At 36.5% G+C, this 18,777-nt stretch overlaps 2 long non-coding RNA genes across 2 annotated transcripts; both read right to left on the bottom strand.

Moving 5' to 3' along the window:
- Nucleotides 1-10,362: 10,362 nt before the first annotated feature.
- LOC110675358 lies at nucleotides 10,363-11,139 on the bottom strand. Its single transcript, XR_002499400.1, has 2 exons — nucleotides 10,838-11,139; nucleotides 10,363-10,778 (listed from the first exon to the last, which is right to left on the bottom strand). It is a non-coding gene; the product is annotated as an uncharacterized LOC110675358 (long non-coding RNA).
- A 2,697-nt stretch (nucleotides 11,140-13,836) lies between these two features.
- Nucleotides 13,837-14,338, bottom strand: LOC110676543. Its single transcript, XR_002500496.1, has 2 exons — nucleotides 14,170-14,338; nucleotides 13,837-14,102 (listed from the first exon to the last, which is right to left on the bottom strand). It is a non-coding gene; the product is annotated as an uncharacterized LOC110676543 (long non-coding RNA).
- Nucleotides 14,339-18,777: the final 4,439 nt, after the last annotated feature.

Genomic DNA, 18,777 nt, shown 5'->3' with positions numbered 1-18,777 from the left:
GAAAAGTGATCGATAAAGAGAAATCTATCATGTTACGTACGTCCTTATTCTAACAAACACTTGAAATATTTTTAAAGTTGGTTTTATAAATCGAATAAAATGTAGTAATAAAACAAAGTAAAATAAAAACAAATAAAATAAATAAGTACTAATTCATTGCTTATAATTTAAACATAAAGAAACAGTACCGTATTCGGTAAAAATACCACAGCGCACCGTAAACGTACTATTCCATATACATTAATTGCTTTTATTCAAATTTAATAGTTTAACTATTCTGAAACTGTTTCCTTTACAGTAAATGGATCAAAACGTGGATGATATATGGACAATTGGGCAAATTGTGAAGGAAAAAAATTGTTCGAGAAAATCGGCGTTTTTGAATGGTTACATAACTTAACCGCCTATTCCCCATACTGTACTTTGTCCAATAACAATTATCCAAACTGTAAAAACTGTTCATGATAGGGTAGACTTATTGTTATTTTGGGTGGTTTATGAAATTATTTAGATATTGTTGTAAACGGTTGGGGATAGTTTCGGAAACAGTGCAATTATGGTTCTTATTTATGCGGGATGTCCGTGTTACAATATTATACTCGACGCCGAGCAAAATCAGCACTGCTGGTCTGTTGCCAAATCACTCCATTTTACTTCCGCTTATCTCTCTATAAAGGATCACTAGTTCAGATTAAAGAGTCTAAATTATAAAGAGACGAAATCTGATCATATTCAAAATAAATCAGCTAGCAACTATGCCAAATCTATTACGCAGCACTGCCAATGTTGAATCCCACGCTAAAAGTGAGTCACAGGTTTTATGTGTTGAGTTTTCACAGGTTTGGGTAATGAATGAAAAATTGACTGAATGTGTGGAAAACCAATGTAATGAGTAGAGCATTCTTTATGCAAAGCATGAAAATTGCAACCGACACTCAAGTATTCAGAAAATATGCTACTTCAGAAGAAGCAAAATTTTCGTGGGCGGTAACATTTGTGTGTGAGTCGTTTTCAGCTTGTGTGAAAAAGTGTTTGACAAGTCTCCTGCTCGATTGGAATGACATTGACAGTAAACTTGGAATTCCAATGGACCGATGCATGAGTTCATTATTTGACGTTTGAGCGGTGCCGTGTTATTTACGTGACCATGCCAACGAGTGAATTCGGCACCGCTCAAACGTCAAATTAGTGAACTTTTTGAATATATTTTCTGAATACTTGAGTGTCGGTTGCAATTTTCATGCTTTGCATAAAGAATGCTCTACTCATTACATTGGTTTTCCACACATTCAGTCAATTTTTCATTCATTACCCAAACCTGTGAAAACTCAACACATAAAACCTGTGACTCACTTTTAGCGGTAATACTCATTTATATTTTTAGTCCGGGCTGAGAATCTAGAGTTCCTCATACCAAAATCCAAAGCTGCCAAGACTCGAGTCGCGCAATGTATAGCAGAGAAATACCAACCGAACCTGCTGTAATTGCTTCTATTTTATATACCAGCATAATTTATTTTCTTTTAAGCTAACTCATTTACAGGAGTGTACTTTGACCTACGTATCGAGCAATGAGAATCTCCACCCGGATTTCTTTATAATCGATGCCACAGGAAAGCGGAAGAGTTTACAGAAGCTGTCATGCATATCGTCCCTACTTTTGCTTTGCTTCCAAAATTCAACGACGAATTCTTCGATCTAAACAATGAAAAGGTTTTTTTTAAGTGAAAATTATCGAACTAAATAAAAAATATCTTGCAAATATATATTGACTCTATTCAAGGTATGCGCATTTGCATTTAGATTGGAATACCGATAAATCTAAATGCATTATGCGTGGACCTTGATGAATTAATAATATCCAATAATACAAGCAGCTAGATATATTAACTACTCGGCATTCTTTATTTTAAATGCAATTAATGGTTGAATATTCCACTTCGAATTCTATTTAGCGTTACCACGTCTAATAGTGAAATTTACCACATGATTGTCGTTGCTTTGAATGCAAGAGATGGTTGAAAGATTAACTTTTCTTGGTTTTCAACATAACCATGGAACATGGTAATTTTTACTGCTTACCTCTTACTTCGCCAGCATGGTAAAAAAGACGACAAATTTTGATTGAAATGAATGCAGTGGGTAGTCTGCACAAAAAAAGTGGTGCTGTGCATTTATTTTAAACTATCAACATGGTAATTTTTACCGCAATGCTGTTTTCAGTGCAGTCAGCAATAATGGGTAAAAAAGGCCCTTGTCGTTATTTGGAGCAGAAACGTTGAAATTGTTACCACGAATTAGGGCTTATTCACAAATTTCATAACGCTGAAGGGGGTGGGTGGGTGTCCTCACGATGTTACGGCTCATACAAAATTTGTAGAATATCCATACAAAAAGCGTTATGAAGGGGTGGGTGGGTGTCAAAAATGGTCATTTTCAGCGTTATGAAATAAATGAATGAGCCCTTATATATTATTAATTAATTGGAAGAATCATGGTAAGTAGCTATGTTTTGAATAAACTATTTACATCGAAGACTAAATTGAATATTCCTCATAACATGACCTTCGAAGAAGCACAAAAAGCGGCAATAAAGGGGTCATGCACAAATTACGTCACGCTCCGAGGGGGAGGAGGGGGTCAAGCCAAGCGTGACAATCCTTACAAAAAATTCGGAGGACTTATACAAAAAACGTGACAAAGGGGGGTGTCAAAAAAGTTGAAATTTAGCGTGACATAATTTGTGTACCATCCCAAAAGAACGATTTTTCATCCGGGATCTGGAACAGGACGATACGCCCACGTAACCATGGAGCATTATATAATTGCATATATATAATGCAGCTGCATTGCCGTAAGCCTACCATTAAAGTAGTTTAAAAGTGGAAAAGGGCACTTTTACAGTTAAATTAATGCAAAAAGGACGATAAAGCAATGAAGCAACTTATAAAGTAATATTAATGCAGCAGTACAATTTATAAAGTGATGTTAGTGCATTGATACATTTGTAATGTAGGGTTAATGCTTTATTGCTTGACAGCTCTTAAAATTGTTTGAATAAAAGCAATGTTGCATCAATGGTGTTGATATGCAGTAGAATACGTGCAATGTTATAATGCTTGTTACTTGGGCGGTGCAAGAGCCACGGATACAGATGGACCAATGATATTAATATTCCATTTAGCACTTTATTTAAAAGTAATAATCTAATAAAGATATATTCATTGAACTCTATATGATGCGTCGCCGAATATGTTTTAAAACTTTCTTTAGAATCCTTGTTTTCCATATGTGACGGCAAGAGGGGGGTATTTTTTACCCATTTTTGTAAAATCGATGAGGAGTAAATAATAATCCCCGAAGTTCGAGGCAAATACCCTTTAATGAGTAAGTGGCAAAACAATAGAGGTAATAAACTATAGAGGAAGAATGTCGCTGGCGTCGCTGCAGGAACATCTTTTGCTGGCGGAGATAGGCGGGGCTATAAATGTCAACGCGAAAAAGTATGCAGTTTGACACTTAGGGTTCATTCAAATATTACGTAACGCAAAATTTGCCAATTTTAACCCCCTCCCTCCCCCACGTAACAGCTTTTGTATGGAAAATTTCAAATTTTTGTATGGACCGTAACACTATGTAAGACCCCCTCCCTCCCCCTGTTGCGTTACGTAATATTTGAACTATCCCTTATATACCCGACATGTTTCTGAGCGAGAACAAAGGGAACAGCAGCGACATTCGTCCTCTATAGTTTTCTATCTCTATTGGCAAAACAAACGCCAAAATGGTAAAATTTTACATTCGAGTTTTAGGGATGTCCATCGATTTTTGTCGATTCGATGAATTATTACAGATTTTATCGGATTTTTTCGGATTTCATCGATTTTTAGTGATTTATTATCCATTTTATTTATTTCGATGGAAATTTTGCTCATATGAACATTTTTTGCATTTCGGCTCACTTTTGGCCTAAAATGAAGATAATCTGCAAGTGTCGTACCCCTAGTCATAAATAGCCTTTTGAGTGAAATTTCATGGCAGCAAACGTATCAGACATTTGAAATAACTAATGTTGTGTTGAATTTATCAGCAACTTTGGAAAAAAACAGCTCCGCTGACTGAGGTTTTCAATCACAGTTTATTTTGAATACAATACTTTTCACGTTTGCAGCCATAAAAACGGCGGGCTGCATTTGACGTTTCGTGACAGTGGAATCTGGGCTGCATATGACGTTGATATTTTTTCTCTTCGCGAGTCTCTCTCAGGATAGTATTGTCGCACCACCACCAAACCGGATCGCGCCAGTGAGACTCGCGACGCGCCTCAATTCGCGCGATTTTGAAATCATTTTTTTAGTGTGGCGCTGCATTCTTACGATTTTTATGAACACAGCGTACACACTAAATTTATTTCGCCGAGGCCGGCAAAAATAATCGCCGAGAACTGGGTCCTAAAATGTTTAATGAAATCTTGTTTTTATTCAAAGACACGGAAGACCATGTTACTGCAACTATTTTAGCAATTTTTCCCGCTCGAATAACGGCTACATCATATTTAAACTTTAATTTAAAAATTGGGTCCATAAATGAACCTTGACACTTTTGTTCATGTTTGACGTTCGCTTAATCGACAAAAACACCACAGGGCTTTTAGTTTTAACACTGGGGTTGTTCCTATCTGACATTTCGGAAGGGACACGGAAAGCAAAATACACCCAAAATTTGAGTTTCAGTCAAAGAGTTTGACAAAATCTAAAAAAAAAAAATGTTTTGGACTTAAACAAAAGAAAAACATTAAAAAATTGAGTAAACATGTTTTTTTGGCCTGAATGTAAGCGTTTGACGCTAAAATTGGGACAGGCCTTTAGGACCCTACTCAACAGCTGAGATCTCGGCAAAAATCTCGGTAAAAGTTCAAAGTACCGATTGAACTGCAAAATGTTAAATCAACCCAGCTGTCAAAATTTGACGAAAATATCGGCAATCATTTGCTGAAAATCTCGGCACACAACTACCGAAATTCGGTAAATGGTCATTTTTTTTCGATTGGAAGAAGAATAAGAAGAAGAAAAAACCGCACATAAACTTCAATGATTATAACAAATTTATTAAAATTATATACCTATATAATTGTGTTATAAAATACCACCTCAGAAAACATCTAAATTTTCACAAAATTGATGAAATTTAGTGTTTTTCTATTTGAAGCAATTGATAGCAGCACAACCACTTTCGCTGCACTTCCATTGTTTCAAGTAGTTCCCGGGGAATATTCCTAAAAGTGTAAAAAAATAGCATTAATTGAGCTGACTCGTCTGAATGAATCATTTATAGGCACAAATGTACGCTATAATACAATAAGTTATGTGAATACTTACATATAGGCACTCTCCCTTTTTCCACGAACGTTCCAAAACATTTTGAGCACATGTCGGTTTCTGCCTGATTTTTCGGTGTTGACAGATGCACTTTGCCGAAATTCAGTAAAAATATTTGTTTGCTGATTGTTTTGGTAAAATAGATTACCGAGTCTCAGTTTTTTATGAAAACTACCGATTTTCGTCAATTTGCATCTGTCAATATCGCTCATCTGTCAAAATTGAACGAGATTTCGGTAAAAATATGTTTTACCGGCTGAATTCGGCATTTAAGTTTACCGAAATGAAATTCTACGATTAAGTGTGTACTATTCACATATTAGCTGCGACGCACGAGGCCCGAGAAAACAATAATTATAAATAATGTTGGTCTTGATTTCTACCGGATACATAATATATGATATTACAAGTAAAAATTGTGGTATTTGTGTCGCAATTTTCGCTGCTCTTGAATGTATCCTCAGGTGTTGTAAATCTCTGGGAGATTGATGAAAGTCATGGAGGATGTAGTTTGACCGAACGAGTAGCCTTCTCGGTTATGGCCGGTACGCTGATCATAAGTACTGTGCAAAAGGATAGGACAAAAAAGGTCAACGAATGATTCCGCTACCGAAATTGCTTGATGCATGGGTAGTATCCACTTCGTAAGTACTGCACAGCAAAAAATAATGTAATCCGCATCGATGTAATTCATGTCGATGCATAAAAAATCCGATGTAACCGCTTATTTGATATACAATATAGCATATTTTTGATGTTATATTACATCGCCTTGAAATTACACAGAATCAACATTACCATTTTTTATCACATTGAATTTGTGTATAATCACATCTCAAGACTAACAATTCAAAAGGCCTCATCTCCAAAAAGTAAACAATGAGAAAAATGCAATCTTGTTTTGTCAAACAATAAATCAAATTTAATTTATGAATTTAAGCATTTTATGTTATTTTATCGTCCAGAAAGTCGATGGATAAACTGATTTATAGCTATGAATATTCATTACTATCATTTTAGCAAAAAATCCTGCTAATAAAACGAGTCAAAGGAAATGAGGCTTTTATTTCACCAAAAGCTGTGCAGCCCTTTTCATGTGTGCCCATAGACGCCGGCCGACGCTGATGAGGCCTGTGAGTTGACGCCTTTGTTTACTCTAAAATGTGTTGAGGCCTTCTAGTTGTGGCTTATTTTTTCATCACCTTCAGATGTGGCCTTTTGAAAATCATTCAAAATTCATGATAAAATACGATAATTGAAGTGTAGAAGAGTGTTACGTGGTAAAGCAAGGTACATGGGATCTCTGCAGCAAGAGGAGATTCTTGCGGTCGATTAAATATGTGATTTATCCAATCATCGTCATCGATAAACATAATGGATGTGCTAATCGAGAGTGTCGTCGAGCAATTATATGGAAATATTTGTTCAATTGAAGTAATATTTCAATTGAACGTTATGTTTTATGCAATTGTAACGAAATCGTGTTGTTATCAATAAGTCGTGAAGTACAGACATGCTGACACAGGTATTATTAGGTAGTATGATACAAAATACATCACTCCACAAGAACCCGACGGAAAATTTGATTATGTTCGCCGTTGAGACTATCGCTGTGTAAAATAATACATGGAGTGGAGCAGCTGAAGTATAACTTGTATCTGCTTAGTAAATTTGAAACATTTTTTCGTAATTTTAGTTTCAATTTTGATGTTTGTTTAATAGGCCTCAACTCGGTTTCAAGTAAATATAGAAATGGGGCCTTTTTGGAAAAAGGCCGCATTTGCGATTAATATCCTAATTATCGGAAAATGAGATGGGGCCACTGACTAAACTGACGAGACTCTCGATTGCAGACGGTAACCGAAAATATGCAACGGTCAATTCAAATGATGAGTGGTCGCAAATGTCAAACTGATGCAACGTCAATAGTACGAAGGTGACATTTATACAACGAGCATCTTCATCAGTCAACATATAAACACAAACATTGCACAACCAAATACCTTTCCGTTGTCTCTAAATTTGTAATATCGCGAAAAAGTTAAATATGGGTCGATTTTGTGAGGTAATTAGTTGCTACAGCAATACTGTGCGGAATTCCAACGAAGGATTTTCAAGTTCCCAACCAACAACATTGAAACGTAAGTACAATCGAGCAGTTTCCTGAGTTGATTTGCTCATTTGTTGTTTTATTTTAAAGATGCTGGTCATGGATAAGATTCTGTCGCTCACTGGATCTTGAAAAGATGTTTACAGAACACGGCAGCGCGGCTCTTTGTACGGATCATTTCTCCATCCAATCCTTACGTGATCCAGTGAGACGCGATAGAGGGTAAGATACTCAGGGCATTAGTTTGAGTTTTTCTTTTACCAAAACAATCCTTTGCATCCTGAAAATCGGTGCGATGCGATAACGTCGAGTACCTAGACCCCGATCACAATGATGAGGAAGAACAACCACCGCCTATGGAACCACCAGATAGCCCAAGAGTTGTCGAACCAACTGAGGAGTTGATATGTTCTGTAAGTTCTTGGAATCCAGAACATATTGACCTTGGCAGCGTTTTACTGGCACAAGTTTTCGAAATGGACAACCACATTCTAAGAACCGAAAACAACAGCACTCCTCAAGCCGCTGAATCATCAACCATCCTTTCTCTACGAGCACTGTTGAAAACCGAAAGAGAGAAAAACTTGAGGTACAAAGAGGAAGTGAAGCAGTTGAAAGAAAAACTTCGTGCAAGCGAGAGAAAGTGTCACAGGAGGCACTTCATAATAAAATCTCAGCGAAGGAAAATTAGGAACCTAAGCGATTCGATCAAACAAATCCGAAACAAATCGCGCCTTGATAAAAATGTATTGGACAAGCTGAAGCAAAACCCGGCCTTTTTCAACAGCCTTAAAAATTGCACGAAGAAGCCTAAAGCAAGACGCTACAACGCAGAGCTAAGGAAGTTCGCCTTATCTTCGTATCTATGTGGGCCTCGTGTTTACCGCATGATGCAAAGATCGGAAGTTATATGCTTGCCTGTTAAAAGAACAATTAAGCGGTGGACAAAAGACGTGCGTATCGGCCCGGGCTTAAATAACGGGATCCTGGAACAAGTCAAGGTGAAAGTGAAGGGATTTTCTGAACAAGATCGTATGGTAATTTTAGCCATAGATGGGATGAAATTGAAACCGACACTGAACTACATGGCGAAAAGTGACGAATTCTATGGCTTTCCGGACGATGGATCTAATAAAAAAAATCGAACGGAATAATCCTCGACATTTGGCAACCGAAGCGGTCACCGTGATGGTGAAGGGAATTTTCAATAACTTCAAGCAGGTAACTTTAAACGGCAGTCAGGAGCGGTCCATTAATTAAGTTGACTTTTAGGGGGTTTATCTGACCAAAGTCCACGCTCCATACAAAATTTAGAAATTTAACTGGGACAAATTAATTGAAGCATATCCGATTCGAAGAATTTCCCGACCATGTGTAAGGCATACATTCAGCTAAATTACACTAGTCGACACTGTTTTACGCCCTTCGACAATTTAAGATGTACAGACTAGATTTTTCCACGCTGATTCAGAATCTGACCTCAGAAATGTTGTAACACGTACAGATTTTAAGAAAAATGGATTTCAATTAAAAGAAATTCGTATTTTCCTAGACATCCAAGGTATCCGCTCTTCCGATTTAAATTCCAGCTCCGCTCTTCAATAATATGGGTTGAGAATTTTTGAAAAAAACTTTGGTGACTCCATTTGCGTTGAAATATGTTGTGTAGTACCCATTTTTTTTTGAGAAACTGGATTTAAATTCACAATAATACGTATTTTCATAGAAATCAAAGGTGTACCATCTTTCAATATTTCAATATTTAAATTTCGGTTTCGCCCTTCATTAATAAGATTTGAGATTTTATGAATAAACTTTGTTGAATTAAATTTTGAGTTGAAATATGTTTTGAAGCATATATTTTGGGAAGCTGGATTTAAATTCACAAAGATACGTATTTTCATAAAAATCGAAGGTATTCGATCTTCTAATTTGAGTTTCGGTTACGCCCTTTTGTGAACAATATTTCTAGATCATATTTGTGATATTTTAGATTTGTGAGATAACTTCCTTGTGTTTTCACTTTAAAACTTTATTTCGATAATGTTTCGTATTTGGGTAAAACAAATTTTACGCTTTTCACATTGTTTCCCATATCTCAAAACCAAGGCAGAGTACATCCTACAAATTTGACTACTTCAACCAAAATATTTTCAAAAGAAATTGACGTCCCATAGTAAAAAATAAAACAAAAAAAATCTTCATCAAACCACAATTCTTGGCTGTGGAAAAAAAATCAACAAAATTGTATCCCTTCGGCTTATTTTGTAGTATATTAAAAAAATATTCCCATAAGAGACAAAAATAATAATTTTAGATGAATTTCTTTGGCAAAATTTCATGTTACGTTAAACTCTTAGCCCGTTCCCGAGCCAAATATGTGGTGCTGACCAGTCTTCAAAATATCCTTTGCATTGCGTTGCTTTGATCAATAAATTAGGGAGTAGGAAAATGCACACTCCTCATTTCCCAATCCAGCATTGCTTTGATTTGATCCTATCATTTCGTGAAAATACTGCATCAATGATCTAGAAAAAATATCAGCTCCTTCTGTTGGGCGAATATGTCTAGTAGGCATAGCAACCGTTTCATTGCGTGGTTGAAAACTGTCAGAATGCAGTTGTTTGCGGGTGAAAATGGTCATTGTTCTAAAATAGGTTGAGTATTTTATAACGCAAATAAAATTTTATTTGGTTTTATTGTATTTTATTGTTGCTTTTATTCTCTTTCTGAATGATTGGTAATGAGATATGAAACGACTCTATATTAATAGCCATGCAATTTGGTCAAGGCTTGTCCGCTACGGCGCCAGATGGGAACCTGAAGCCCCAAAATAAACATATTCTGTACCTCTTGCTATTTTTTCGCTTAGCACTTTAATCATCTGCGGTTTCTCCCAAACACTTGGTAACTTCACTCGGGAGCTCAGGGAACGACTACGCTGAAATTCGCTGTCCGAATCACCACCACAACCTGCTTCCACGGCGGAAGTTTGGATAACGACCATTCTGAACCATTCTGAAGGTTGACAGCTTTTATCACCGCTACAGGAACGATGTTTGATTTTCGCTTGCGCCTTTGTTGATGATCCACGGAGGTAGTTTTACGCAAAACGGTTCCCTCTCTGCTCTTCTTGAAGTAGTTGAGAATCGTTCCAGAATGCTATCCGGAAACTTAGCAGCTTTGCCAGCAAAGTGAACCTTTTGTTGAATTCGACCTGCAACTATCATCGTTTTTTGTTTACAGCTAGATGCTCTTGTTGATTGCGCGGCTGCGGGTTTTTCTCGTTTCTGAAAAGGCAACCACTGATTTATTATTTTTCACCTGCAGATCTACAAAAAATACTTACATTTACAACTTTTGAGGTTCATTTCAGGTTTATTTCATTTTCACTCAGGTAACAGGTAATAATCACGTAATATTCAACTTTGATCTTCCTAGTTTGTGTATTTTTATATACAGCAAACAAATCTAAGCAGATGGAACTGCCAAACTGCTCAAACCAAACAATACACACTGGTTTCAAACTAGTAAGGTATGAGTAAAATACTAAATCTAAAATAAACTAAATCAATTTCGTATGATGCATTTTAGTTTTGTCAAAACTATCGACAATCATGTAAGTCTGATTCTAAAGCAATATGTTTGAGTCAAGAAAATTTTATTTCGTAAAGGAAAGCTTAGATTTTTGTATTCTCTATTTCCCAAATATTATTAAATATATTCCTCGTATTTTTACCCGTACATGTGTAGTTTTTCCTCGGAGTGCTAAAGATTTGTCCGTCAAAGTGTTTTTTTACAAAAACCGCCAGGTGGAGTTAGTGTTCCAACGCATTTTCATTCAAATATTTGGCTATTATTCATGAAGCAAAATGCTCTAGCCACCACGTCAGTTTAGTCAGTGCTTATACCTTCTTCATTTTGATATCAATTAAATTTATTTTTTAAGGCCGCACGGGACGTCATCATAATCACCTTATCCATTTCAAGAAGCAAATCCCAAAAAACACTCTATATATCGAGGCGAAAATGTATCACTATGATTCTATATATGTAGTGCACAACCCGATAAATTTTCAGCTTCATCGGTTCACTAAAACTCGAGATTTGCTTCCACAAAGTTTTGATGATTATTGTTAGAGTGAGACGAAAGATAGGGAAAATAACACGGTCTCCCGTGTCCCCTTAATAGTAAACTTTTGTTGTTTCCACCAGCTGTTATTTTTGGCAATAGACCATTTCCGTGAAAAAATATTATTTGCTCATAAGCTTTCTATTAATTTACTGGACAAATTTTCCCAAGGGACCCATATGTTTTGTGGCCTCTAACTATTGAAAAACAACGAAAAACTGGCGGCACAGTAGTTCACCCACAGAGAACAGACGTTCATCTTTACTCGTCCGCGTGTGTAAAGCATTGTACTGGTCATTTCAAAGTATGTCGTTATGCTCCTGTTACGCGGCGCTGTCGTCAGATTGAGTAGGCTACAAATTTGCCGCTTTTTACACTTTGGCGCTGTTGTCGATATCGAAAATTGCCACTTGTCGCTAGCGTTGCTTTGTGTGCTAATGCATTTTGACGTTCACTAGCGACATCGTGTTGTCGAAACGAGTTTGTATGTCGGGCTGTCTGCGTTGGTGGCGCTGATGGTTCATTCGAATTTTTACACATGGTTTTGATGAAATTTTGTTTGAGCCTCCATGTCTGTTCTCTGTGGTTCACCCCACGGTCCCCTACAATTTATATCTCTCCGACGTTTTTGGGAACCCCTTTTTACTCTATGAATTTATCTCCACGTTGTGGTGAATATTAATCAGCTGTTCCTCCGCGGTCTCCACTTTGTTGCTCTTTGGATTCGGATGTGTTTGTTTTGTTTAGGCATGGTGCATGGTGACAAAAACTTTGCTATCTCTGTTGCTCTCTCATCATGGCCAATAGACCATTTCCGTCAAAAAATTTTATTACCAATTCATTTACCTTCTAACCAATTTGGGACGCCGATCCGGGCACTGATCCCACCCATCTTCGTCGTCACTGTGGTATTCCACCATTCCGGTTCTCTTACACATCACAAACTATTCCGGAAGTACCGGAGCTCGACAGCTATCGTCTGTCTGTCACTCAATACACTCTAACGTGCTCTAACTATATAACACTCAATAGTTGTTAATTTCAACCTGTGTCAAGGTTTGTACCCTTTCGTGACAAGGTTCATATAGCATTGTTAAGCGTAACAATCACGGAGAAAAAACCATGTAGTTTGGAACAACTAAAATTTTGGTTGAAATTCAAATTAAAATTTTGGTTGTTTCTACTTGATGTTTTGTTATATTTAATTGAAGATTTTTGTTGAAACAAATTATTTTCTTAGGTATTTTCAAACTAAAATATATGTTTGATTGTATTTAGATTTTTGTTATTATAAACTAAAATATTTTTAGTTTCAAACAAATGTGTGCATTGTTTCTACCATTCTTTGGGTTATTGAAAATCGTCATTCAGTAGCTGTTTATATTTATTTTAGGGGTGAGGAACCAGTTATCTTGAACATATTGTTGCAAACAGTCGTTCTCTAGTAAAGTTCAAACCCATAAAATTAGTTTACATAAGTAATCAGTGAAAAATTCGTTAAATATGTTTTCTTACTACTAGCTAGCAGTATGGTGTTTTATAGAATCTCCGGAATTTTAGAGGATTTCTTCACAGGGATCGTCAATTGAATTCTCTCCATCTGAGTCATATTTATAGGTATTTATAGGTGAAATAATTTTCGTTATGTTACTTTATTTCTATTCACATTATTACAGACAAAAAAGTGCAATCGAACAACTGTCAACATGTTTTTTCAACGATTCTCCATTTCACAAATTGCTGCAATAGAAGCAATGCAAACGGTTGCAATCGGAAATTGGAGTGCCGGGATTTTTATCACTCAACCCATACCAATATTTCTATTTCTTTGAGTCCCCGCATAAATCAAAACCGTAAAACAACCACACACAAAATGGTCTATTTTCCTCATCTGACCGTAATGGATATGGTTTAGCAAACTACAAGAGGACAGTACTGGGGTATTGTTTCGACCTTAATGGTTACAGTTTTTAGCCAACCGACCGTACGAAAAACGGGTTGTTAAGAATGTTTACCGTTTCGAAATTTCATTTCCCCCATACAAATTTTGTTCATCGACCGTATTGGGAACATATCTTTTAAAGTGCATGTGGCGGCTTATGGAACATTCAAGTTATGGTTCCAATATGTTTTAACCGTTACAAATAAAAAGAGCTTTCAGGGTTTTAGATGCAAATTATAAATAATTTGATGATTTGGAATAAAAGGCGAATACATAATTGATCATAACGACGATTGTAGATTTATTTTATGTGCACTTCCCGAACCAAGTTACAACTTTTTCGTGCCACATTAATAAAGGTATAAATTACACGACCCGCACTGTAATTCCACTCGTAAATTCATTGATTCCGGCATCTGCTCCGACATTTTTTTTTGATTGTGAAATACGCCCAAGGCTGCGCCATTATTCGTGGATTTACCAGCTACGTTCGCATTTGGATTATTCATCCACACAGCTGCAAGAATGTTCTGAAATGTTCTGAGAAGAAAACCTCTAGTTATTCGTTGATTCCATCTACAGTTGCAGACAAATTCAAAATACTCACCTTTTTATCGACTGCGCTGCAAGTTTTATGTTGAACTGGTGAATTTTGATAATTTTCAACCAAATATGTACGTGAAAACAGGAAAAAACGGGAAACTGAACATTCAATGAGTAAGACATTAATTTTTGTAAACATGCCTGTCGGTTTTTTCAGTCAGACTGCCGTCGGGGACGAACATCAATACTTATGGTTCTTTTAAGTTTCGATAATGTCTCCACACAGTGAGACCATTTGTAAAAATAAATGGACAACACTCATTACTGTAACCGTAATACTTAAGCCTTCAGTACACTCTTTGCCAAGTGCGCAAATTTTTCCACACGCATAAACTAACACTTCAATATCCACTTGACACTTCAGATGTTTTGTCATTGTTGAGACCGATGTTTGCATGTTGGTTTATGCGTGCGGAAAAATTGGCACACTTAACAAACAGTGTACTGAGGGCTTTATTAGTAATATTACGGTTCTACCATAACAAATGTACCATACGTGGAACATATGATAAATAAGTGACAACAAGAATAATGGTAAGGGTACTGTTGGCACCGTTATAGGTACAGTAAATTTCTATGGGGGTCGTTTTTTATATGTGTAAGGTAATAACAATAAAGTACATATAAACACATCAGAGAAGTTTTGAAATAATGATAAGAAGAAAAACAATAAGAAAGTACAGACAAACTACCATTCACTCGTTTGTTTTAAACAACGCATTAGTTTATTTCAAAATGAATTTTGTTTATTTCAAACCACTTCAGCTGGTTTGAAACAACCTAGATAATTGGTTGTTTTCTGCATCTGTCAAATGAACAATCAATTTTTTGGTTGTTTGAAGTCAGATTTTTGTTGTTTTGAAATCTCTTGTTGATTTGAAAACAACTTTGAATCGTAGTTTGTTTCAAACAACCGAAGTGGTAAATTCAAGCTAAAAATTTGTTTGGGCAAAATTCAACCTAAAATTTAGTTTGAAAACAACCGAAAATTGGTTGGATTTACTATTTGTTTTTCTCCGTGATTCAATAGGCCTTTTCATGTGACAGATCCGTCTATGCATTTGTTTACATCGGTGGAGGACCGGTGCTAACACGGGCCTGTCATTTCCATTGAGCTCTCGCCGAGCGGTGTTACGAACACAAGCGCAAATTTGCTGGTTGAAAATACTGTCATTTGATTTTGCTGGGAACAGCTGATCCTTGTTTATATTTTCCACCAGCAATTTTTAAGTAGTGTTGGTGACATGTACCGTGTATGTACACGAGCGCAGAAAACACTATAGAAGAAATGTCAAAGTGCTTCCCGATCAGCTGATTTGAGACGTCATTTGAATAGGCCTATGTAGCCATCTATAATATCGCAGAGCACCACACGATTTGACAGTTCTCCACTACCATTCTTCCATGCGCTTGTGTTGGAAGTTTGAGAAATTTGAGAATCTAGCGTAGCGCGATCAGTGAGTGGTATACACCTGAGAGGGACTCGCGAAGAGGAAAAATATCAACGTCATATGCAGCCCAGATTCCCCTCTCACGAAACGTCAAATGCAGCCCACCGTAAACTGTTATTAAAAACCTCAGTCGGCGGAGCAGTTTTTTCCAAAGTTGCTGATAAATCTAAGTAGAAGATTAATTATTTCTAATGTCTGCTACGTTTGCTGGCATGAAATTTCACTCAAACGGATATTTATGATTCGATGTGATGCAAACTCAATCATTTTTTGCTGAGAGGTTCATGTGAGGATTTGAACAGCATGCGCATAATTGGTATAAACACAAAGTGGAATAAGAAAAAAACTCAGCAATCACAGAAAAAGAAGACCGTCTTCGCGAGTCTCGTCTCAGGTATACACACATCAGTGTCGCCGCTCGGCGGTCAGCTACACTGAGCCAACTCTCTCGTTAAAGCCTATATGGTAGTCATATAATCATGCACTTTTGGAATGTCATATGAATATAAGCTTGCGACGGAAATGGGGACTACAAGTTATATGCAATACATATGATAAGACTCACGGATATTGAAGTTATAGTATAGTTATATGCATTACACTTAGCCGTCACAAATACCGGGACAATACGTTATTCATTTGATTACACATTAATGATTAAACACAACTGCCGATCCAAATGTAAAACTTATTCATATGATGTTGAATTGACCTTCACATATTATTCACATATTTTCGGTACTAAATATGGATGTAATAAAGGTATGTGCGTTTAAAAGTGACATGCATATTTCAATAAGGGGGTTTTAGGAATAAAATCCTAGTACCTACGCCTTTGCGAGCATGTTTATTTAAAGCTATAATTGCAAATCAGCACTAGTAACAAACTGATGAAAACATTTATTTGCTGTTTTGGAATGCAGTTTTATGCTATATGTGGAACACGAGTGGATTTTCCTTTCTACACCTTTCGAACATACTACAAACAACGCATTGCTATATGAATAAAGGTAGCATTTACTGCAAAGCTACTGGTAGTTAGCTTCAGAGGTTGCTACACATGCTTTGAGTTTTCGGAATTGAATGGAATAATTTACTTTTGAGTAAAAATCATGGGAAAACGATATGAGTTTTGATATATCGGAAGGTATTTTGAGTTTTGCAAAGGAATTCTGAGGTTACGAAAACTTTCGCTCCGCCAATTCTGAGATTCCGGTAAGATTATCGGCAGTAGCAATTTGTAATATCCGTGTGAATTCTGGCATTACGATAATTATGTTATTTTCTAGGAATTTTAGGATGTCGGTAGGAATTCAGATATTGATAAAGTAATTCTGAATTTTACGTGTAATCTCAGATTTCCTTTTGAATTCCGGAATTCCTGTAGGAACTTTGAGATTCCGATAGGGATGTCGGATTTTTTATGATAATTCTGAAAATTTAAATACCATTCTAGGAATATTGCGGAAATATTAAGAATCTGGTAAAAACTCTAGAATTGGGGTGGGAATGGGATTCCGAATATTAATCTCTTGGAATTCTGTGGGTATCTTTGAGACGATATTTCTGTAAGAATCTATGAGATTGCGGTGGGATTCCTGCGAATTATTGTGTGAATATTTGTAATTCCGAAAACCAATCTTTGTAATTATTGTAAAAACCTTTAAGAATTTCAAAGTGAAGCTTTAATATAAACGTTTTGAATGTCGGTAAATATTTTATAGATTTCAATGGGATTTTTTGTGGAATCGTTAAGAATTTTAATAATTTCAAAGTTCTAGACATTCCAAGGATACTATCAGAAACCCCACCAAAATAACGAGAATATCACAGAAACACTTAGAACATCGGAATTCAACATGCTGTTAAGAAAACACACGGGGAGCATCAAAATTCTACCGCAATTTCACCAGAATCTCAGTACTGGTGCTAGAAAATATGTGGTTCCTAATTTGATAGCTGTAATCTCAAGATCTCTTCATAAATGTTAAGCTAGTATTTGAAAAATCATCGGCGTTGGCGAAGGCTGAAAACCACCCAGAAAATTATTTGATGTACCATCATCATAAAATCATAGACATAGAGAGAATACCAGACTAATCGCAAAATTACACTACAAGTCTTGTCAAATAACAGCACCTTCATGATTTGTGCAAATAGGGTCCTAAAGCCCTGTCCCAATTTTAGTGCCAAACGCTTAAGTTTAGGCCAAAAACACATGTTTACTCAATTTTCTAATGTTTTCCGTTGGTTTAAGCCCAAAAAACATTTTTTTTAGATTTTGTCACATCCTTTGGCTTAAACTCAAATTTTGGGTGTATTTTGTTTTCCGTGTCCCTTACAAAATGTCAGATAGGAACAACCCAAGAGGCCTTTTCATGTGACAGATCCGTCTATGCATTTGTTTACATCGGTGGAGGACCGGTGCTAACACGGGCCTGTCATTTTCATAGAATACCTGTCAAAGGACTTCCCGATCAGCTGATTTGAGACGTCATGTGAATAGGTCTAGTGGTCGAACTAAAACCCCTGTGGTGTTTTTGTCGACTAAGCGAATGTCAAACATGATCAAAAGTGTCAAGGTTCATTTATGGACCAAATTTTTAAATTAAAGTTTAAACATGATATAGTCATTATTTGAGCGGGAAAAATTGCTAAAGTAGTTACAGTAACATGCTTTTTCGTGTTATTAAATAAAAACAAGATTTCATTTGAAATTTTAGGACCCAATTGTTCTAGCTGTTACCACAGACAAACAGACGTCACACTCTCATCATTGTCCATCGACTACTTTTTTAACGGTTGATTCAAAAATATGGTACGTGGCCAATCCGCCACTCGCAGCGCTCGCATCGTTTTTGTTCGTGTTTGACGTTTACACACTACCGCCATCTGTTGGCCCGTCGGCCAAACACACCGATTTTAGCATTGGGCGTACATGTCCTCGTGACTATAATTTTGATCGAGATTAGTTCTAAGTGTTCCGTCTGTTTGTCTGTGCTGTTACGTCTGTTTTGTTAGCAGGTACATCACACATCCTGCAGCGGAGGTGTCTGGAGGTAAACATATTGCGGCGCTTATATTAAATCCACATCCAGCGGCGGCGGTAACGCGCAGAAGATATGCGCGCAATTCAAACGCAACGTCAAAATTAAAGTAGG

Source organism: Aedes aegypti, chromosome 2 (assembly GCF_002204515.2).
Source record: "Aedes aegypti strain LVP_AGWG chromosome 2, AaegL5.0 Primary Assembly, whole genome shotgun sequence".
NCBI classification, from domain to species: Eukaryota; Metazoa; Arthropoda; class Insecta; order Diptera; family Culicidae; genus Aedes; species Aedes aegypti.
This window is presented reverse-complemented; position numbering and strand designations above follow the sequence as displayed.